Here is a 7,563-nt window from a genome sequence, read left to right on the forward strand (position 1 = left end):
GTATAGTGTTATTATTTATTATTGTATTTGTGTATATAGGATATATTATTATATACCTATTTAACTATAATACAATATTATACATGTTGTTAATTTAATAGCGTGTCTATATTATTAAAATACCTTCAAACCAAAATAATAATAATATAAAATTAATTTGATAAGTGTGCGAAATTAAATACGACAAAATAATAAAAAATTACATGTTATTATAGTTACCCCCGTTTATATGCATCAGTTAAAGCGCATTGAGTTAATCCGGGAGTTGGGTGTACATAAACGCATTTTTAATTTAATGCGCATTTATTATTTAATTTGATTCGTCAAATCGAATTGACTCTTACTCCGGGATTAAGAAATGCATGTAAACGCTTAAATGCGAGTTAATTTTTTCGCGAGAATTTTGAAAAACATTTTTAGAATTGTTTTGGTCATGGAATACAAAGTATAAAACATGAACTAAAAAACATTCGCATAAACTTATTCAAAATCTAATCTTGAAATTTTAGGTGCATATCTAATTTAAGCCCGCTCTCTAATGCGCATTAACTGCTGCATATAAACGTGGTAAATAAATATTTTTGTGCACTATAAAGACAAAGTAAGAAAATCATGAAACGCTAAATATAGAAAATAATTGAAGTCATTAAGATCCTGGTCACGTTAAAAATTAAGTGATAAAGCCGTGATGGGCCATGTACGACACACAATATAAATTATGTAATAATATGTACCTATGGTAAGCAATAGTATTTTAAGCATTTTCGGCGCTCTTTTTAATAAATACCTATGTTATAATATTAATTAATTGTAAGAAACTCGGGGAATGAAGTATAGAAGTCTACAGTAGCCAAGGAAGGCGAAAAAATTGCTTTTCTGAGTGTGAACACGTAAATAACTAATAACTAAATTACTATAGGTAGTAGGTACCCACAAGGTTTATACTTTATGACGTACGTAGGTAATGTAGTACGAATTATACTTGTGTTAACCTTGGTGCAGATTCCTATTTGATGAATCAAAAGTAATCGACCGATTGTCCGACTTTTTAATATTTTGATCTAATGAGAAGTTATTAAAACGTAAGTTAAATATTCCGTTAGAAGTTGCACTATTTTTTTACTTTATTAAAATATAAAAATAATTAAGTTTACCTAATTAAAAATAATACTTTTACAAATGAATAAATATCAACTACAAGAATACCTGAATATTTAGATGTTGTTTATTCAAGCTTTGAGAAGAAGACAATATTATCTTAGAGCATCATAAATCATAATGACACATAAATATATTTAACAGAATATTATGTCACGCCTAACTTGAATACCTGTGAATTGTGGTATAAAATAAAGCAAAAAAATAACACAATAGTACAATACTACAGTAAATACCTAGAAAATATAAATAGTATCATATTAAGTTAGGTAAGAGTAACTAAAAAAAAATAAATATGTACCTAACTTAATTTAAATATTTGACTTGTTTAAGCCATTGGAACAATCATTGATAATGTGTGTATCAATAAAATCATAAAAAGTCAATATGTCTAAACATAATATCGTATAATATATTAATATGTACCTATATAATATGTAATGCTGACGTTAATTTTTGTTTCCAAAGTTTCTTTTATCATGTTATGTTTATTTAATTATATCATAATTTTATTTGTATAAGTAATTTACTTTAAACGAATTTTATTGTGATATCGTTGAACTCCGTATACCAGATACGAGCTTACAGCTCAGTTGGTATTCGTATCAGCTATTATTAAAGTATTTTATTGTAATTATTTAACTATAATTATCTGGCTGAATAAATAAATAAATATTTAGAATTTTGGTTCTATTAAAATATGTACTCACATCAACATGAATTGTGTATCTATTTGAGAATGATGGATTCTAGGATGTTTTTTTGTTGGGCTGTGTTACTGTTTCTGATGATTTTACAATTCTTCCGAATGTCTTACGTAACGAAAGTACAAAAAAAACAGCAATCGTCGCAAACAACGCATCCAACCACTGCATTTTAATGACTTTCAGAAAATACTGCTAACTTTACGCCACCTCCACACCTCCACTACAGTTTATACTTAGGATTTATTTCTTCAATCTCACCTTTTGGTATTAAATCGGATCGTCTATATATGAAATTTCTCGTGGCTTACAATTAAATGTATTTTAAATCGTGATAATTATGACATAATTACCTACGCATTTGTACAATACTACTTAAGTCCGATGAAAGCACTCATAGAATTTATATTTTACATGATTATAAATAATTATTTCAGTGGGAACCTTAAATAGAAACTGTTCGTAAAAGAAATGAGTTCGAAATTATTTATAAAAGACCTTGCTAGTATTATCGTAACTTATACATACATTATAAAAACTGTAAAATGAAACGTAATAACTAATAACATTATGTCAATTAAAAATTGATGCATTACTATGTATTATTACGAATTGTGTTTTTTGCTAATAATTATAAAAACTTATGTTGTTTGTTTTTTTTTGGTTTCTTATATTAATTAGTTAATAGTAAGGTACGGATAACATAGAAGTCTACCTGGTGTGAAGTGTTACAAAAGGCCAAAGGGTGGAATTTTCTTGGGATATGGTAGTACCTACCTATATTTATTGTTTATGAATTTGTGATTGTATGTTATAACGTAGTTAGTTTTAAAGATATAAAATTAAAAACGTAGTCAATAAACAGTATTCATACCAAATATTTTTTATCAAATGTGTCTGGTATATAAATTAGAGAACAAATTCTATAAAAACTATTTTTAATTTTTAAAAATTTGATTTTAAATTAGAAATAAATTATGACTAATGTATAAATATTAATAATAAATATTGTTTATTTGTAATTATATTAATAATAAATATTGTTTATTTGTAATTATATTAATTATTTATTTAAATTATGACGAAAAAAACGACTATATATACGAGTGGATTTTTCTTTACTGAATTAAAATTTTTTTCTTATAATTAAATTTCATCTGAGATGTCAAACAACGCTAAACGGACCTAATCATTAGAACCCGAGAACAAAAAAAATGTATTTCACGTGAATTGTAAGTATCTAAACAACAAATAATAGCAGAAAGCATATTCAACATTTTTCAAAAGTACCAGCTATAGTAGGTAGTAGGTACTGTGTATATCACCATATTTTACAGTACCTATACCCATAAACTATAATGGTATATATTGTGTGTCAAAGGCGAGAAATGAGCTCTTTCAGTCGCAGGTGACACGCGGCGTTTATACAGTACCTATATGACAGCCAAAGACTGCTGTAGCCTTTCTATTTGCCCAAGACTGAAATTACCTCCCTGCACGAGCAACACATACTACTTTTTGTCAACGCCCCTGCCCCTTTCAAAAACGCCTCTGTCAATGTTATCCATTAATCCATAATATAAACTGTTCTTACTTCTTGCTGTTCTTGGTATTTAGATACGGGAGCGACCCACTTACCCAGGAGCGTAGTCAGGATTTTTTATAGGGGGTGTATTAAATTTTAATTTATTTATAACTTTTGCTGCAGAGGAGTGTCCACATACTTTTCGTTGTATTATTCATATATCAATTTAATAATAATATGACATTTGAGGGCTTGAGGCACTTAGAAAATATTAAATTGTTTGCATAAATACGGCCGAGGGGGTGTTAAAACACCAAAACAAGTAACAACCCCCTACCTCATGTCTACGCCACCGCAGCACTTACCCCCATGCGTATGTAAGCAGCTAGTATTTGATAATATTATTATAATTTGTAATTTTATTTTCCGTCCATTAAAAAATCTTGAGAATACTACAAAAATAACAGATTCCTATAGAGTTAGGTATTAACATAAGGTACACAATATATTTTATATACTTCATTACTTCAGTTTTAAATGATGAGAAATTTTTAAATTAAATTGTTTTTTATATTATGTTGAATTTTAAAGATAAGTAACCTACCTACTATACGGTATTATTTATAAGTAGATCCCGAATATTTATGCCCTAAAAAAATGCATAGTAAGTAGTAACCCAAAAAAGTTAACTGCAGCATAAATAAACTCTTATATTATAAACTATTAAATAGCATGGCCAGAAGGTGCGGAACACATAATAATGTTAACTAACATATATAATGTAAACAGAACACATAATAATAACAGTGAACTGTTTAAAAATATAATATAACCCGTTAATCTAGCTTAAGACGCTAATTTTTCAGTATAATTTTATGATCAATTTCCAGAATTTTACGATTTTTCAACTGCTCTTATGAATATCAAAATTATACATTCATACGTGATTCACTCGAACTTCTTTAACTTGAAATCACGGATACCACGAACTTTTTCCCCGGTCCCTAGAATTTCCTATAGTTGTATTATCCTTGGATAACTCGAATTCTTGAATAACTCGAACTTTCTGGCCGGTACCTCCAACTTTGAGCTAACCACGTTCAACTGTTCTACTGTAATTTATTAAATTCACATACTATGGACATAATATATTGTATTGACTATTGGCGTATAAGTAGCTTATAAGTTTTCAAACGTTGGGTCTAAAAGAGCAATAGCGTGTAAATACGTTTTTCCCACCATACTTATTTTTATTTAAAGGGGTTTACCTTATAAACAATATAGACCAACGTATTTATTATAAACCTACATATATTTAAAAATTATGAATATGTCATCACTAAAAATATCGTGATAAAAGTGTGACGTCATTGTTACGAAATTAATATTTCTTTTTTTCAATTTTCCATTCCTAATCGTAACTATAAAAGTAACGCCTGTGTATTATATTTTCAGATATTTTTAATTCGCTCCTCAAAGGGTTAAGGCTGTCAGATATGCTCTTAACAAATAAGTTATAATATTGATAAATGTATAAGTCCTACCTCCTACTAATGTAATAACTAATAACTATAACAATTATTATTTGGTTCATTTAACAATTTAACGGTTTAAACAAATAATTAAATAATTAATAATATATTATTACTTGCAGGTATCTACATACTATATTCGCTTGATTCTAAGGAACAGAAATAAAATCCTATACAGCATGACGTAATAAATTAAGATTCAACACACCACTCTCGTTCACACCTCGCGCAATAAACGCAGCGCTTTGCCTAAAATATAATACAACGATATCAATATATCATTATACCCAACTGAGTTTGGTAACCAATGGTGGTATAATATGTATTGAAATTTATATTTAATGGCCATCCATTTGATTAAAAAAATTACACAATATCAAATTGTAGTACCTATCCATTTCGTGAAAAAATATCCACTTCGTGAATTTTTTAATTATTTCAACAAGTATAGAAAAAAACTGTTTCCATTTTATGAAATGGATAACTTCGCCAAGTGGATTCGACATATAATATTTAAAAATTTTTAAAACCAGATATTGAATAACTGCAATGCATTATTGTAGAAGAAAAATGCTCGGTGAATCACTTCTGTATATTATATAATAATTTTTTCACAGTACTTTTCGTTTTTTGTTGGAACCTTGTTAAAAAAAAACCCCACCATGTACCCATTGGATAATTACAGGCGGCTATGCGGCATATTTAATGTAATATATATAGATAGTAATAAGTAGTACCTATATCGAGTGCCGAGTTTAAATATTTTACAATTTCGTACGACATGCTAAACATTTTTTTTGTGTCACGTTTATAGTACGCCAAACAAGCTGCAGAGTATAGATAGTCCGATTACATATTATATTGTAGACATAGTACGGTAGAACCGACAATAAATAATATTATACCATTTTACTATACCGCACATTTGCATATTATTATTATCGCGAAGTGGGTCACCACCAGCTCTACTAAAATAAATAATATCGACGGGTGCTATGTATACCGCGCTGGCTCTCAAAACTACATAAGTACATTTTATATTATGTTAAGGCGTTCCGAACACATTGGTATTTATAATATATTATATAGCACTTTAACGTTTCTTGAAAATGTGTATTATAATAATATTATAATAATGTATAAAATATAATATTGCAAATGCTCTTTAGTATGATTAGGAGGTTGAAAACAATAAATTAATGTTTCTTGCACTTCACCATGAATCTTATCGAAAAATGAGCACGCGCAGCATAATTATATTATCATGCCGTCGCGGTGGGTCTAATGAAAAAGGCAAAAACATACATTTTGAGCGAAACGACGAAAAACAATATTATCTTGTTGTAATAACGTAGAAATAAGATAAATATAAAACGACTCCTGTCGATAGTTATATTAAAATAGTAAAAGTTAGAGTAGTAAAATTACGCTATTACCTCGAGGAGGGCTCTCGAGATCGTGTATTCGAGAATTAGATCAAATACACCGTACAATATAATTTTATGAAAAAGAGCACATAGAATGTATTAACTGCAATCAACATAAAATATTATATTATATGCCTTACTCGATTCGCAGTTGTTTGTAGATAATATTGTAAGGGTTTTAGGTTTTAGATGAAACAAAGTAATACTTCAAATACATAAATTGAATTAAAGAACGCACTGATTATTGCTCGTATAAGGAGTCCAGTTGTCGCTCGTTGAAATCGGTTTTTTGAGACTTAAGAGATTGTTACTCTGGTGGTTGGTGCTCATGCACTGGTTTAAGGATGCTGACCAGAGAGTGGTAGGCGGCTTTATCAAAAAGTTATCGTGAGCCTGAGAACTAGATTATTCTTTGGCGTCAGCATAAAATAAAGTCACTCACATCCTACGTAATACCGTTAAAATGGCGTGCCGATATCTTAATTGTCGATGTTAATGGTTTTATTTGATGTGACTGATTTCTACAAACGACAGTCTGGCCGTTGTTTGTTATTCTGTACAATTTTAGTTTATTATAATGGTGTGTGAGCATATCATTACATTGTTTTATTGCATTAAGACAATATTTTTTTATTTTTTTTATTTATATTTATATCCTTGACAACATGGTCCATTAGGCTTACAGAGAAAAAAATAAATTACATAAATTGTATACTAAATCTAAGTGTTAACTAAATTTTGGTTTGAAGATTGACGGCTGCGATGAATAATTGAATGATGTTGGCTATGGATTGAGGGTGGTCGTTTAGTATATTTCAGCTAGTGACTTGGGCAGGTTGTAGCTTCTTCGGGTATTGTGGTGTATTCGGCATTCAGTGAGAATGTGGCTGATGGAGACTAGGACACCGCAGCCTGCAGGATGTGCACATTGGGTTTGGGTTGTGTCTGCATTTTAGTATTTATAAATGTTGATTTTTTTTTTAATTTTGGGGAACTAAGACAGTTGTTTTATGTAGGAATGTATATAACATAACGACATATAGTTATTTACTTTATAATATAGGTAGGTACAGTCTTAAAATATATAATAATATGCTGTGTTTTGGCTGGTATGAAAAAAAAAAATGTTGTTTTTAAGTGATATTAAGCATATTAGTATCATATATTTTAAAACTGCATATTCAAATGAGATTTAATATTATTAATAATGTAAATTG

This window comes from Metopolophium dirhodum, chromosome 7 (genome assembly GCF_019925205.1).
Source record: "Metopolophium dirhodum isolate CAU chromosome 7, ASM1992520v1, whole genome shotgun sequence".
NCBI lineage: Eukaryota > Metazoa > Arthropoda > Insecta > Hemiptera > Aphididae > Metopolophium > Metopolophium dirhodum.